Below are 13,817 nucleotides of genomic sequence, written 5' to 3' on the forward strand. Positions count from 1 at the left end.
CTTAACTTCCTGAACATTCGAGACGTGTAGTCCACTTGTCATTCCAATCTCCTTTGCATTAGCGTAGCCTCTTCTGTAGCTTGTCTACTATGTGTCTGTCTATCCCTGTTCTCTCTCCTCTGCACAGGCCATACAAACGCTCCACACCGCATGGCCGCTGCCACTCTAACCTGGTGGTCCCAGCGCACACGACCCACGTGGAGTTCCAGGTCTCCGGCAGCCTCTGGAACTGCCGGTCTGCGGCCAACAAGGCTGAGTTCATCTCAGCCTATGCTACCCTCCAGTCCCTAGACTTCCTGGCGCTGATGGAAACATGGATTACCACAGATAACACTGCTACTCCTACTGCTCTCTCCTCGTCTGACTACGTGTTCTCGCATACCCCTAGAGCATCGAGCCAGCGGGGTGGTGGCACTGGAATCCTCATCTCTCCCAAGTGGACATTCTCTCTTTCTCCCCTGACCCATCTGTCTATCTCCTCATTTGAATTCCATGCTGTCACAGTTACCAGCCCTTTCAAGCTTAACATCCTTATCATTTATCGCCCTCCAGGTTCCCTTGGAGAGTTCATCAATGAGCTTGACGCCTTGATAAGTTCCTTTCCTGAGGATGGCTCACCTCTCACAGTTCTGGGTGACTTTAACCTCCCCACGTCTACCTTCGACTCATTCCTCTCTGCCTCCTTCTTTCCACTCCTCTCCTCTTTCGACCTCACCCTCTCACCTTCCCCCCCTACTCACAAGGCAGGCAATACGCTTGACCTCATCTTTACTAGATGCTGTTCTTCCACTAATCTCATTGCAACTCCCCTCCAAGTCTCCGACCACTACCTTGTATCCTTTTCCCTCTCGCTCTCATCCAACACTTCTCACTCTGCCCCTACTCGGATGGTATTGCGCCGTCCCAACCTTCGCTCTCTCTCTCCCGCTACTCTCTCCTCTTCCATCCTATCATCTCTTCCCTCTGCTCAAACCTTCTCCAACCTATCTCCTGATTCTGCCTCCTCAACCCTCCTCTCCTCCCTCTCTGCATCCTTTGATTTCCTCTGTCCCCTATCCTCCAGGCCGGCTCGGTCCTCCCCTCCTGCTCCGTGGCTCGACGACTCACTGCGAGCTCACAGAACAGGGCTCCGGGCAGCCGAGCGGAAATGGAGGAAAACTCGCCTCCCTGCGGACCTGGCATCCTTTCACTCCCTCCTCTCTACATTTTCCTCTTCTGTCTCTGCTGCTAAAGCCACTTTCTACCACTCTAAACTCCAAGCATCTGCCTCTAACCCTAGGAAGCTCTTTGCTACCTTCTCCTCCCTCCTGAATCCTCCTCCCCCTCCCCCCCTCCTCCCTCTCTGCGGATGACTTCGTCAACCATTTTGAAAAGAAGGTTGACGACATCCGATCCTCGTTGCTAAGTCAAACGACACTGCTGGTCCTGCTCACACTGCCCTACCCTGTGCTTTGACCTCTTTCTCCCCTCTCTCTCCAGATGAAATCTCGCGTCTTGTGATGGCCGGCCGCCCAACAACCTGCCCACTTGACCCTATCCCCTCCTCTCTTCTCCAGACCATTTCCGGAGACCTTCTCCCCTACCTCACCTCGCTCATCAACTCATCCTTGACCGCTGGCTACGTCCCTTCCGTCTTCAAGAGAGCGAGAGTTGCACCCCTTCTGAAAAAACCTACACTCGATCCCTCCGATGTCAACAACTACAGACCAGTATCCCTTCTTTCCTTTCTCTCCAAAACTCTTGAACGTGCCGTCCTTGGCCAGCTCTCTTGCTATCTCTCTCAGAATGACCTTCTTGATCCTAATCAGTCAGGTTTCAAGACTGGGCATTCAACTGAGACGCTCTTCTCTGTGTCACGGAGGCTCTCCGCACTGCTAAAGCTAACTCTCTCTCCTCTGCTCTCATCCTTCTAGACCTATCTGCTGCCTTTGATACCGTGAACCATCAGATCCTCCTCTCCACCCTCTCCGAGCTGGGCATCTCCGGCGCCGCCCACGCTTGGATTGCGTCCTACCTGACAGGTCGCTCCTACCAGGTGGCGTGGCGAGAATCTGTCTCCGCACCACGTGCTCTCACCACTGGTGTCCCCCAGGGCTCTGTTCTTGGCCCACTCCTATTCTCGCTATACACCAAGTCACTTGGCTCTGTCATATCATCACATGGTCTCTCATATCATTGCTATGCAGATGACACACAATTAATCTTCTCCTTTCCCCCTTCTGACAACCAGGTGGCGAATCGCATCTCTGCATGTCTGGCAGACATATCAGTGTGGATGACGGATCACCACCTCAATCTGAACCTCAGCAAGACGGAGCTGCTCTTCCTCCCGGGGAAGGACTGCCCGTTCCATGATCTCGCCATCACGGTTGACAACTCCCTTGTGTCCTCCTCCCAGAGTGCTAAGAGCCTTGGCGTGACCCTGGACAACACCCTGTCGTGTACGACCCTGCCTCACACAGGAAGCGGCGCAGGTCCTAATCCAGGCACTTGTCATCTCCCGTCTGGATTATTGCAACTCGCTGTTGGCTGGGCTCCCTGCCTGTGCCATTAAACCCCTACAACTCATCCAGAACGCCGCAGCCCGTCTGGTGTTCAACCTTCCCAAGTTCTCTCACGTCACCCCGCTCCTCCGCTCTCTCCACTGGCTTCCAGTCGAAGCTCGCATCCGTTACAAGACCATGGTGCTTGCCTACGGAGCTGTGAGGGGAACGCCACCTCCGTACCTTCAGGCTCTGATCAGGCCCTACACCCAAACAAGGGCACTCCGTTCATCCACCTCTGGCCTGCTCGCCTCCCTACCTCTGAGGAAGCACAGTTCCCGCTCAGCCCAGTCAAAACTGTTCGCTGCTCTGGCACCCCAATGGTGGAACAAGCTCCCTCACGACGCCAGGACAGCGGAGTCAATCACCACCTTCCGGAGACACCTGAAACCCCACCTCTTCAAGGAATACCTGGGATATGATAAAGTTATCCTTCCAACCCCCCCCTTAAAAGATTTAGATGCACTATTGTAAAGTGGTTGTTCCACTGGATATTATAAGGTGAATGCACCAATTTGTAAGTCGCTCTGGATAAGAGCGTCTGCTAAATGACTTAAATGTAAATGTAAATGTACATGCAAGGCTTGAAGTCTAAGAAGGAGTTGTGGGTGAAAAGGAGATGTGGGTGTGGGTGACTGACTGGTGTCTGTTGTTGGTGGGTATTATGTGTGAAGGTTAGTATGCATGATCTATTGACATGAGGGGGTGGGTGGATATAGTGCGTTGTTTGAGTGTGTATTGATGGTTACTGTCACATCCTGACCAGTAAAAGAGGTTGTTTGTTTTTGTTGTTTGGTCAGGGCGTGGCAGGGGGTGTTTGTTTAGAGTGTTTCGGGGTTTGTTGGGCTATGTTCTATGTTAGTCTATTTCTATGTTAGTTCTAGTATGTCTATTTCTATGTGGTGTTTATTGGGTTGACCTTCAATTGGAAGCAGCTGCTCCTCGTTGCTTCTAATTGAAGGTCCTATTTAAGAGGAGTGGTTTTTCTATGGAATTTGTGGGTAGTTGTTTCCTGTTTTGTGTTCGTACACCTGACGGCACTGTTTAGTGTCGTTTGTTGTTTTTGTATACGGGTTTTTTTGTTTTCCTTCTTGAATAAAATAAGAAGATGAGTTTACATGTTCTCGCTGCGTTTTGGTCTAATCCCTAATACACCCGTTACAGAACTAACCACCACCAACGGACCAAGCGGCGGAGGAAGGAGCAGCAGCAGAGTTATAAGGAGTTTTGGACTTGGGAGCAGATACTGACGGGTGAGTCACCATGGAGGAAGGCTGAAGAGGACCAGGGACGCTATGCGTGAACACGGCTGGCAAGGAAGCCTGAGATGCACCCCCATTATTTTTTTGGGGGGGGCACACGAGTAGTTTGGCTGGGCCAAGGGTGAGCCCTAAGCCAACTCCCCGTGCTTATTATGGGGAGCATGTGGAGAGGAGAGCGCCGGTGTATGTGGAAGTGTGCACCATGTCGCCCATGCGCACGAACAGTCCGGTGCGAGCAATCCCAGCCCCTCGCAAGTGCCATGCTAGAGTGGGCATCCAGCCTGGAAGGAGGATGCCTGCACAGCACATCTGGCCACCAGTGCACCTCCTAGGCCCAGGCTACCCTACTCCTGCTCTATGCACGGCAGCCATCAGGCCTCTGCACAGCCCAGTTCGCCCTGTGCCAGCACTCCGCTCGTGCAGGGCTACTATTACCATCCAGTCAGGACGGGTTGTGCAGGCGGTGCGCTCTAGACCTCCAGTGCCTACTCATGGCCCGTGGTATCCAGTTCCTGCTCCTCGCACTAGCCCTGAGGTGCGTGTCTCTAGTCTGGCGCCTCCAAAGCCAGCACCACGCACCAGGCCTCCAGTGCGTCAGCCCAGTCCAGCTCGTCCTGCTCCTGCTCCTCGCACTAGCCCTGTGGTGCGTGTCCCTTGTCTGGCGCCTCCTAAGCCAGCCCCACGCATCAGGACTTCAGTGCGCAGTCCCCGTCCAGAGCTTCCGATGACAGTGCCCGTCCAGAGTGTCCGGCAACAGTGCCCCGTCCAGAGTGTCCGGCAACAGTGCCCCGTCCAGAGTGTCCGGCAACAGTGCCCCGTCCAGAGCTTTACTCGATAGTTCCCCGTCTAGAGATGGCCCACAGTTCGGAGCCTGCAGAGACGGCCCACAGTCCGGAGCCAGCATAGACGGCCCACAGTCCGGGTACCGGCGGAGCCAGAGTCGGCCCTCCAGTCCGGGTACCGGCGGAGCCAGAGTCGGCCCTCCAGTCCGGGTACCGGCGGAGCCAGAGCCGGCCCTCCAGTCCGGGTACCGGCGGAGCCAGAGCCGGCCCTCCAGTCCGGGTACCGGCGGAGCCAGAGTCGGCCCTCCAGACCGGGTACCGGCGGAGCCAGAGTCGGCCCTCCAGTCCGGAACCGGCGCAGCCAGAGTCGGCCCTCCAGTCCGGAACCGGAGCAGCCAGAGTCGGCCCTCCAGTCCGGAACCGGCGCAGCCAGAGTCGGCCCTCCAGTCCGGAACCGGCGCAGCCAGAGTCGGCCCTCCAGTCCGGAGCTCCAGTGACGCGCATCAGCCCGAGGTCTCCAGCGACGCGCATCAGCCCGAGGTCTCCAGCGACGTGCATCAGCCCGAGGTCTCCAGCGACGCGCATCAGCCCGAGGTCTCCAGCGACGCGCATCAGCCCGAGGTCTCCAGCGACGCGCATCAGCCCGAGGTCTCCAGCGACGCGCATCAGCCCGAGGTCTCCAGCGACGCGCATCAGCCCAAGGTCTTCAGCGATGCGCCATAGCCAAGAGACTTCAGGAGGGTTAAATATAATAAGCATTTAGCGGGGGTGGACAGGTTAGGTTGGGGAGTAAGGCCAGAGCCTGAGCCACCTCCATAGTAGGAGGTTGGGGAGGGGGGGGTGTAAGCACAAGAACCGTCCCTTCCCTCCCATTAGTTAGGATAATTTTTTGTTTTGGGGTTTATTTTTTTGTGTTTATTTTTTGTGTGAGGTGCTTCCGGGGTCTGCACCTTAGGGGGGGGTACTGTCATGTCCTGACCAGTAAAAGAGGTTGTTTGTTATTGTAGTTTGGTCAGGGCGTGGCAGGGGGTGTTTGTTTAGAGTGTTTCGGGGTTTGTTGGGCTATGTTCTATGTTAGTCTATTTCTATGTTAGTTCTAGTATGTCTATTTCTATGTGGTGTTTATTGGGTTGACCTTCAATTGGAAGCAGCTGATGGGATTTGTGGGTAGTTGTTTTGTGTTCGTGCACCTAACGGGACTGTTTAGTGTCGTTTGTTGTTTTTGTATATGTGTTTTTTTTGTTTTCCATCTTGAATAAAATAAGAAAATGAGTTTACACGTTCCCGCTGCGTTTTGGTCTAATCCCTACGACACCCGTGACAGTTACAAAGTCTACTGAACAAAAATATAAAACGCAACATGTAAAGTGTTAGTCCCATGTTTCATGAGCTGAAATAAAATATCCCAGAAATATTCCAGGTGCACAAAAAACATATTTCTCGCACAAGTTGTGCACAAATTTGTTTACATCCCTGTTAGTGACAATTTCTCCTTTGCCAAGATAATCCATCCAGCTGACAGGTGTAGCATATCAAAAAGCTGATTAAAAAGCATAATCATTACATGGGTGCACCTTGTGCTGGGGACAATAAAAGGCCACTAAAATGTGCCGTTTTAACACACAACACAATGACATAGATGTCTCAATTTTAGGGTGCGCGCAATTGGCATGCTGACTGCAGAAATGTCCACCATAGCCGTTGCCAGATAATTGAATGTTCATTTATCTACCTTAAGCCTCCAATGTTGTTTTAGAGACTTTGGCAGTACGTCCAACCGGCCTCACAACCGCAGACCTCATGTAACCACGCCAGCCCAGGACCACATCAGGCTTTTTCACCTATGGGATCGTCGGAGACCAGCCACACGGACAGCTGATGAAATTGAGGAGTATTTCTGCCTGTAATAAAGCCCTTTTGGGGGGAAAACCTCACTGAATGGCTGGGCCTTGCTCCACAGTAGGTGGGCCAGTCTCCCAAGTGGGTGGGCACCTGCTACAAGTCAAGTAGGTGGGCCCCTCTCTACAAGTCAAGCCTCCCTCAAACTTTTCACATCTTTCTCAACACTCCATCTCAATGACCCATTATTGACTCTTGAGTGTAACAAAACACATACCAGTCTACTGTACCCTTTTTTGTTGACAACTGAACATGGTTTATTGTATGATTTACACATCCTCATGGTCAGTCTTCACGTCTTTCCAGGAGACTTGCAGAACAAACAAATCTTCTGCATGAGGTCAAAGCAGTGATTGGTGAAGACCTTTATTTACCTGGGCAAGTCAGTTAAGAACAAATTCTTATTTACAATGACAGCCTAGGAACAGTGGGTTAACTGCCTTTTTCAAGGCCAGAACGACAGATTTTTACCTTTTTATCGATCTCGCAACCTTTCGGTTATTGGTCCAACGCTCTTACCACTAGGCTACCTGCCGCCAGAGTCACAGCCCCCCAAACCTAACATCCCTGCCAACATCGCCACAGAGCCAAAGCTTGCTAAACCAGCTGTCATTACCCAACACAAGAAGAGGTTCACCAGCTGAAGAACATTCTGGAACATTCAACCAACACAACATCCATATTCAGTTAGACTGATGTTGTAGTATAATATAGAATTGTAACGGAGATTCAAGGATCTCCTCTCCTCTCTCCCAGATGGCCGTAGCCCACTTCAAAGCCCACCTGGTCAGCAGGGAAATAACCGTGGCAACCTTGAACCTCTGGGGGCTCCCGTTTGGGGGCTCCCATTTGATGAGCAAAATAGAGGGAGCACAGGAGGAGGAAACCACGGCATTTGGATGGAGTCCCGTCATATTTGTCCGAAACTGACAAATTGGCATCGCTGACCTGGGCAAGCTGCTGAATGGGCTGGGGTGCTGGCTCGCTGAGTCTACTCATGGTAAAAGATCCTCCGCTCGTTGGTGGTGACGCCCCTTGAGGAAGATCTAGATGTTGAAGAACGCAGAGGACCTCATCCATAGCCGTACCCAGTTGCGCGAGCTGGTCGTGGTGTTGGTGAAGTGCGTCTCCCTGTTCGCCGACCATCTGGGAGATGTCTCTGTTGGCTGCTGCTTCCATTCTGTGAGGCATTATTCTGTAGCGGAGACGCAGGGACCAGGTGCAGTTGGTGAGTTTAATAAGAACAAACATACAGGAACAAGAGTAGCGTCTGAACATAATAAAGAAACAATAATGCCTGATGGCTGACAATAACTGAGTGCTAGATGAAGGGGGAGTAATCAGGGAAGTGATAAAGTCCAGGTGTGTTTAATGATGAGGTGCAGGTGGGTGTAATGATGGGTTGCCAGGACCAGTGGTTAGTAGACCGGCGACGTCGAGCGCTGGAGGGAGGAAGTAGCAAAGGTGGAAATCTCAGATGAGATTAGTCTGTCAATGTAACAAATAAGTAGACATGGCTTTTATTCAAGGCAAAGTTTATTTGTTCTGGAGACTATGGTAATTTTACACAGCAGTATGCAGGAATACATTAGTTACAGTATGGCAATGCATGAAATACAGTATATACAGTAGAAGAAATACGACTAACGCTTTTAATAAATACTACAGTTCTACAAAGGGAATATTTGCATATGGTGTGTTTGGGTGGTCCAGTGAGGTGTTCAGAGTCACTTTGATACAATGGGAGTTTGCTGTTATGGGACCTTTCACATCTTGTCTTGAGTCAACTTCTTTGTATCCAAGCAAAATATGTGAGAGAAAGAAGAAAACGCTATTACACATTCATGGGCAATCGTTGTGTACTGTCTGTATTCCTACTGTAGCAGCATGGTGTAAAATATGAGACATCTCAGACACACATTAGCTAGCTCATTCCTTTATTCTCCAGTGTCATCATCAAAACATTTCTCCAGTTTTGCTCATACTGAGAGGCACTGAGGCTAGTTAGCCAGCTACAACGTTAGACTTCAGTACATTTTAGGTATAGCAAACAACCCAGCTAGCTAGCTTAACTTGGCTAGCTTGACTTGTAGTGGTTCTAACAAGCCATGTTATGGCCAAACCGATCACCAAATTGTACTGAACAACACTGCCTCGGTTAAAAGAGAGATTATATTGCTAGCTAGCTACCAACAACCAAACAACTTACTCGTTTGTCATTTACCCTCCTAGGGCCTGGTCCAGCTGGGTGCTGCCGCTGCTTGCTGGTCTCGTAATCTTTTTCGCACCGTCTCAACTCCTCTTCAGTGTATTCCAGCTCAAATACTGTTGCAGGTATCATCCGGATATTTTGAAATGACAACCGGTAAGTAACTGTAAGTGCTGTTGTCTTACTGATACAGTAATATGTACTGTACTTTCATAATGAGAAGGATCTATCACTAAAACCATTCAAATGTTTTACAGAACTGCAAGAAAACCAGTATCTGGTTGAAGAGGTTGACTGTTAACCCCAGAGCAGGAGCCCCACATTGTAAATATGGTCATTGCAAATAACTGCATCAGACTCAGGGAACTGCAGGACCACATATGAGCTAATATATGTGGACAAAGCAGGTTTCAACCTTGCAAAACAAGGGGCCGTGGCAGAAATATCAGACACCGTGCCATCATCAACGTCTTGGGACAACGTGGTTGCAACATAACAATGTGTGCCGCTATTAAATTACAATAAATTATTTATATGAACAGCATGACATGAAATGGAACTGTTAAATGACATGCAATGCCTAAACGTGTTTTCTGTGCGGCCTTCTCTGCATGATCAATCATGAACGTTCAGTGTGTGTGTGTAAGTGTGAGTGCTGTTGTAGCGTACCGTAGGCCTATTTACTTACACAATGTCGCCATAAATTTGCTGCGTGCGACGCGTTCTCCAACCATTCCATTGCAAACAGCAAGTAGGTCTACAGGCTATACAGATCAGCGTTAAAAAAAGATGGCCATAGTCTATCCTCCCCAAGAACGTATGACAACTGAAGAGAGGATATGCCGAGAAAGAATGGTAAATTAGCCGAAATGCAAAAATACAAAATATGCAGGTGCAACATATCAACTTTCTGGATCCATTCATACATTAGACCAGTCATCACAACAGTAGCACCCTACCATATTTAGGCCTACTCAAGTCCCCAATAGAAAACATCTCTTAGGCTACATTTACATTACATTTAAGTCATTTAGCAAACGCTCGTATCCAGAGCGACTTACAAATTGGTGCATTCACCTTATGATATCCAGTGGAACAACCACTTTACAATAGTGCATCTAAATCTTTTAAGGGGGGGGGTTAGAAGGATTACTTTATCCTATCCTAGGTATTCCTTAAAGAGGTGGGGTTTCAGGTGTCTCCGGAAGGTGGTGATTGACTCCGCTGTCCTGGCGTCGTGAGGGAGCTTGTTCCACCATTGGGGTGCCAGAGCAGCGAACAGTTTTGACTGGGCTGAGCGGGAACTGTGCTTCCTCAGAGGTAGGGGGGCCAGCAGGCCAGAGGTGGATGAACGCAGAGCCCTTGTTTGGGTGTAGGGCCTGATCAGAGCCTGAAGGTATGGAGGTGCCGTTCCCTTCACAGCTCCGTAGGCAATCACCATGGTCTTGTAGCGGATGCGAGCTTCAACTGGAAGCCAGTGGAGAGAGCGGAGGAGCGGGGTGACGTGAGAGAACTTGGGAAGGTTGAACACCAGACGGGCTGCGGCATTCTGGATGAGTTGTAGGGGTTTAATGGCACAGGCAGGGAGCCCAGCCAACAGCGAGTTGCAGTAATCCAGACGGGAGATGACAAGTGCCTGGATTAGGACCTGCGCCGCTTCCTATGTGAGGCAGGGTCGTACTCTACGAATGTTGTAGAGCATGAACCTACAGGCTACATGGCTTCTATAAATTGAATTGCCTACTATATGTGCAGCCTACAAGCGACCTCTTGACGTAGTTACGATAGACAACATCCAATCTCAATCTCCCTCTCACATTAAAATCTCCACTAATATGTGGCACTGGCAAAGGCTCAAATATAAACTGTTGCTAATCACAAAACGGCTGATACACTATGACCACAAAAGCACTTGAGGAAATAACATTGTACATTTTTTTGGTTGGGTTACAGAGTTACCAAGCCACTGGGAATGTAATGATGTCACTTCCTGTTTGAGTCATATGGGATGAGATGATTCTCAGATGCAATAGTAACACCATTACTGTAAACATCAAGCGGGCCCTCTTCAATCAAATGTTTTGAATTCATTTTCTGTTGATTTCATTCTCATTTTACAAAGTTTTATTGCAGAACAAAGTTTAATAGCAGAATGACCAGTTTTCGATTCAACCCAGGGCGCCTGGTTACTGGGTTGGATTTGAAGGGCATCTAGTAGGTAGGTGTTCATGTAGCCATTGAAGACACTTGACTGCAGCAAGTGGAGGTGGGGGAGAGGCGTATGCTTTAGGGTGTTTTCTATCCAAAGCCAATAATTATATGCATATTCTAGTTACTGGGCAGGAGTAGTAACCAGATTAAATCGGGTACGTTTTTTATCCAGCCGTGTCAATACTGCCCCCTAGCCCTAACTGGTTAAATTCAGTTTTCACAGAACCGCTTGTTGCAATTTCGTTGAGGATCTCTTGTTCAGATATCGGTAAGTGGACTTGAGGCAGGGCATGAAAGGGATAACGAATCCAGTTGTTTGTGTCATCCATTTTGGGAAAGTACCTGCGTAATTGCACACCCAACTCACTCAGGTGTTTCGTTATATCACATTTGACATTGTCCGTAAGCTTGAGTTCATTTGTACACACAAATCATGCAATGATGGAAAGTCCTGTGTGTTGTCCTTGTTAACCTCTATGGGCTAGGTGGGACGCTTGCGTCCCACCTACTCAACAGCCAGTTGAATCCTGTGGCGCGTTATTCAAATCCTTAGATATGCTATTACTTCAATTTTTCAAAAAGATGACTATTTTACACCATTTTAAAGATAAGACTCTCGTTAATCTAACCACACTGTCCGATTTCAAAAAGGCTTTACAACGAAAGCAAAACATTAGATTATGTCAGCAAGCCAGAAATAATCAGACACCCATTTTTCAAGCTAGCATATAATGTCACATAAACCCAAACCACAGATAAATGTAGCACTAACCTTTGATGATCTTCATCAGATGACAACCCTAGGACATTATGTTATACAATACATGCATGTTTTGTTCAATCAAGTTCATATTTATATCAAAAACCAGCTTTTTACATTAGCATGTGACTAGCATGTGACTAGCATTCCCACCGAACACTGCCGGTGAATTTACTAAATTACTCACGATAAACGTTCACAAAAAGCATAACAATTATTTTAAGAATTATAGATACAGAACTCCTCTATGCACTCGATATGTCCGATTTTAAAATAGCTTTTCGGTGAAAGCACATTTTGCAATATTCTCAGTAGATAGCCCGGCATCACAGGGCTAGCTATTTAGACACCCAGCAGGTTTAGCACTCATCAACGTCAGATTTACTATAAGAAAAATGTTATTACCTTTGTTGTCTTCGTCAGAATGCACTCCCAGGACTTCTTCTTCAATAACAAATGTTGGTTTGGTCCAAAATAATCCATCGTTATATCCAAACAGCGGCGTTTTGTTTGTGCGTTCTAGACACTATCCTAAAGGCTAAATAAGGGTGACGAGCATGGCGCAATTCGTGACAAAATAATTCTAAATATTCCATTACCGTACTTCGAAGCATGTCAACCGCTGTTTAAAATCAATTTTTATGCAATTTTTCTCATAAAAAAGCGATAATATTCCGACCGGGAATCTGCGTTTAGATAAACAGACAAAGGAAAAGAAAGCATTCGGTTGAAGCGGGCACGCGCCTAAGCCCATAGTACTCTGAGTGGCCACTTGCCAAAAGCGATAAAGTGTTTCAGCCAGAGCCTGCCTCGATATCGTTCAACGTTTTCCCGGGCTCTGAGACCCTATGGAAGACGTAGGAAGTGTCACGTTATTGCACAGATCCTGAGTCTTCAATAAAAAGAGCCAAGATGAAACACTACTTCTCAGACAGGCCACTTCCTTCTTGAAATCTTCTCAGGTTTTGACCTGCCATAGGAGTTCTGTTATACTCACAGACACCATTCAAACAGTTTTAGAAACTTTAGGCTGTTTTCTATCCAAAGCCAATAATTATATGCATATTCTAGTTACTGGGCAGGAGTAGTAACCAGATTAAATCGGGTACGTTTTTTATCCAGCCGTGCAAATACTGCCCCCTATCCCCAACAGGTTAATGCAGACAGAGAAGAGCTCCATCTTCTTAATCATAGCCTCACTTTTGTTCTGCACATTGAATATAGCTGCGGAGAGTCCCTGTAATCCTAGATTCAGATCATTCAGGCGAGAAAAAACATCACCCAGATACAGAGCCAGTCACACCCCAGTGCTCCCACTAGAGTCCTCCCTCCTTTAAAACAGTTTCCTCCATCTGTCGGTCTAAGAATAAGTAAACGTATACAGAGCAGAATGAGGTATAAACAAACAATATTTATTATATAGAATTCTATAGAATCTTAAGATAAGTGAATATTAACATTAACATAAATAAGAAATTGTAGAAAATATAAAAACTATAAAATAATAAAATATAACACTGAGCTTTGGCTCTGCTGTCTGGTAATTAGTCCAGTACTCACAATATTATACAATTAGCTTTGGCTCTACAATGTAAACATAAGCCTATAGGCTATGGCTGCAGCTAAATGTCCTAAAATAGTCAAATAAAACCTATACATCTGTGTGATTAACTTTGGTTCCCTCTACAGTCTGGGCATTTTCAGCATCAGCATGGGCACCAGTCTATCTGGACTGTCTGGAAGAAATTGAGAAAGTATGTCACATAGATAGTGAAGCCGTCATTTACACAAATGCACTTCTGTCATACAATCTTAAATGTTACTAAGTGTGTAAACATTTGAATGTTTGAATTAAAATCTTACCATCAAAATATTCCTCTTCTGCACTTTCTTGAGGCAAAATCATCAATGATGTCATCATAGGACATGTGTTTCCCCATGTCATGATTTATGCTCATGATGGCCAGACCACTCAAACGTTCCTTTGACATGGAAGACCTCAGGTAGCTTTTGATGAGCTTTAATTTTGAAAAGCTCCTCTCTGCCGATGCTACTGTTACTGGTAGGGTGACTGCAATTCTTAGGGCTATCCAAAGGTTAGGATAGAATTCCTCACAGACAAAGGAAAGCAGCTCAAAGGCAGTCATTTTA

This window comes from Salmo salar, chromosome ssa02 (genome assembly GCF_905237065.1).
Source record: "Salmo salar chromosome ssa02, Ssal_v3.1, whole genome shotgun sequence".
NCBI lineage: Eukaryota > Metazoa > Chordata > Actinopteri > Salmoniformes > Salmonidae > Salmo > Salmo salar.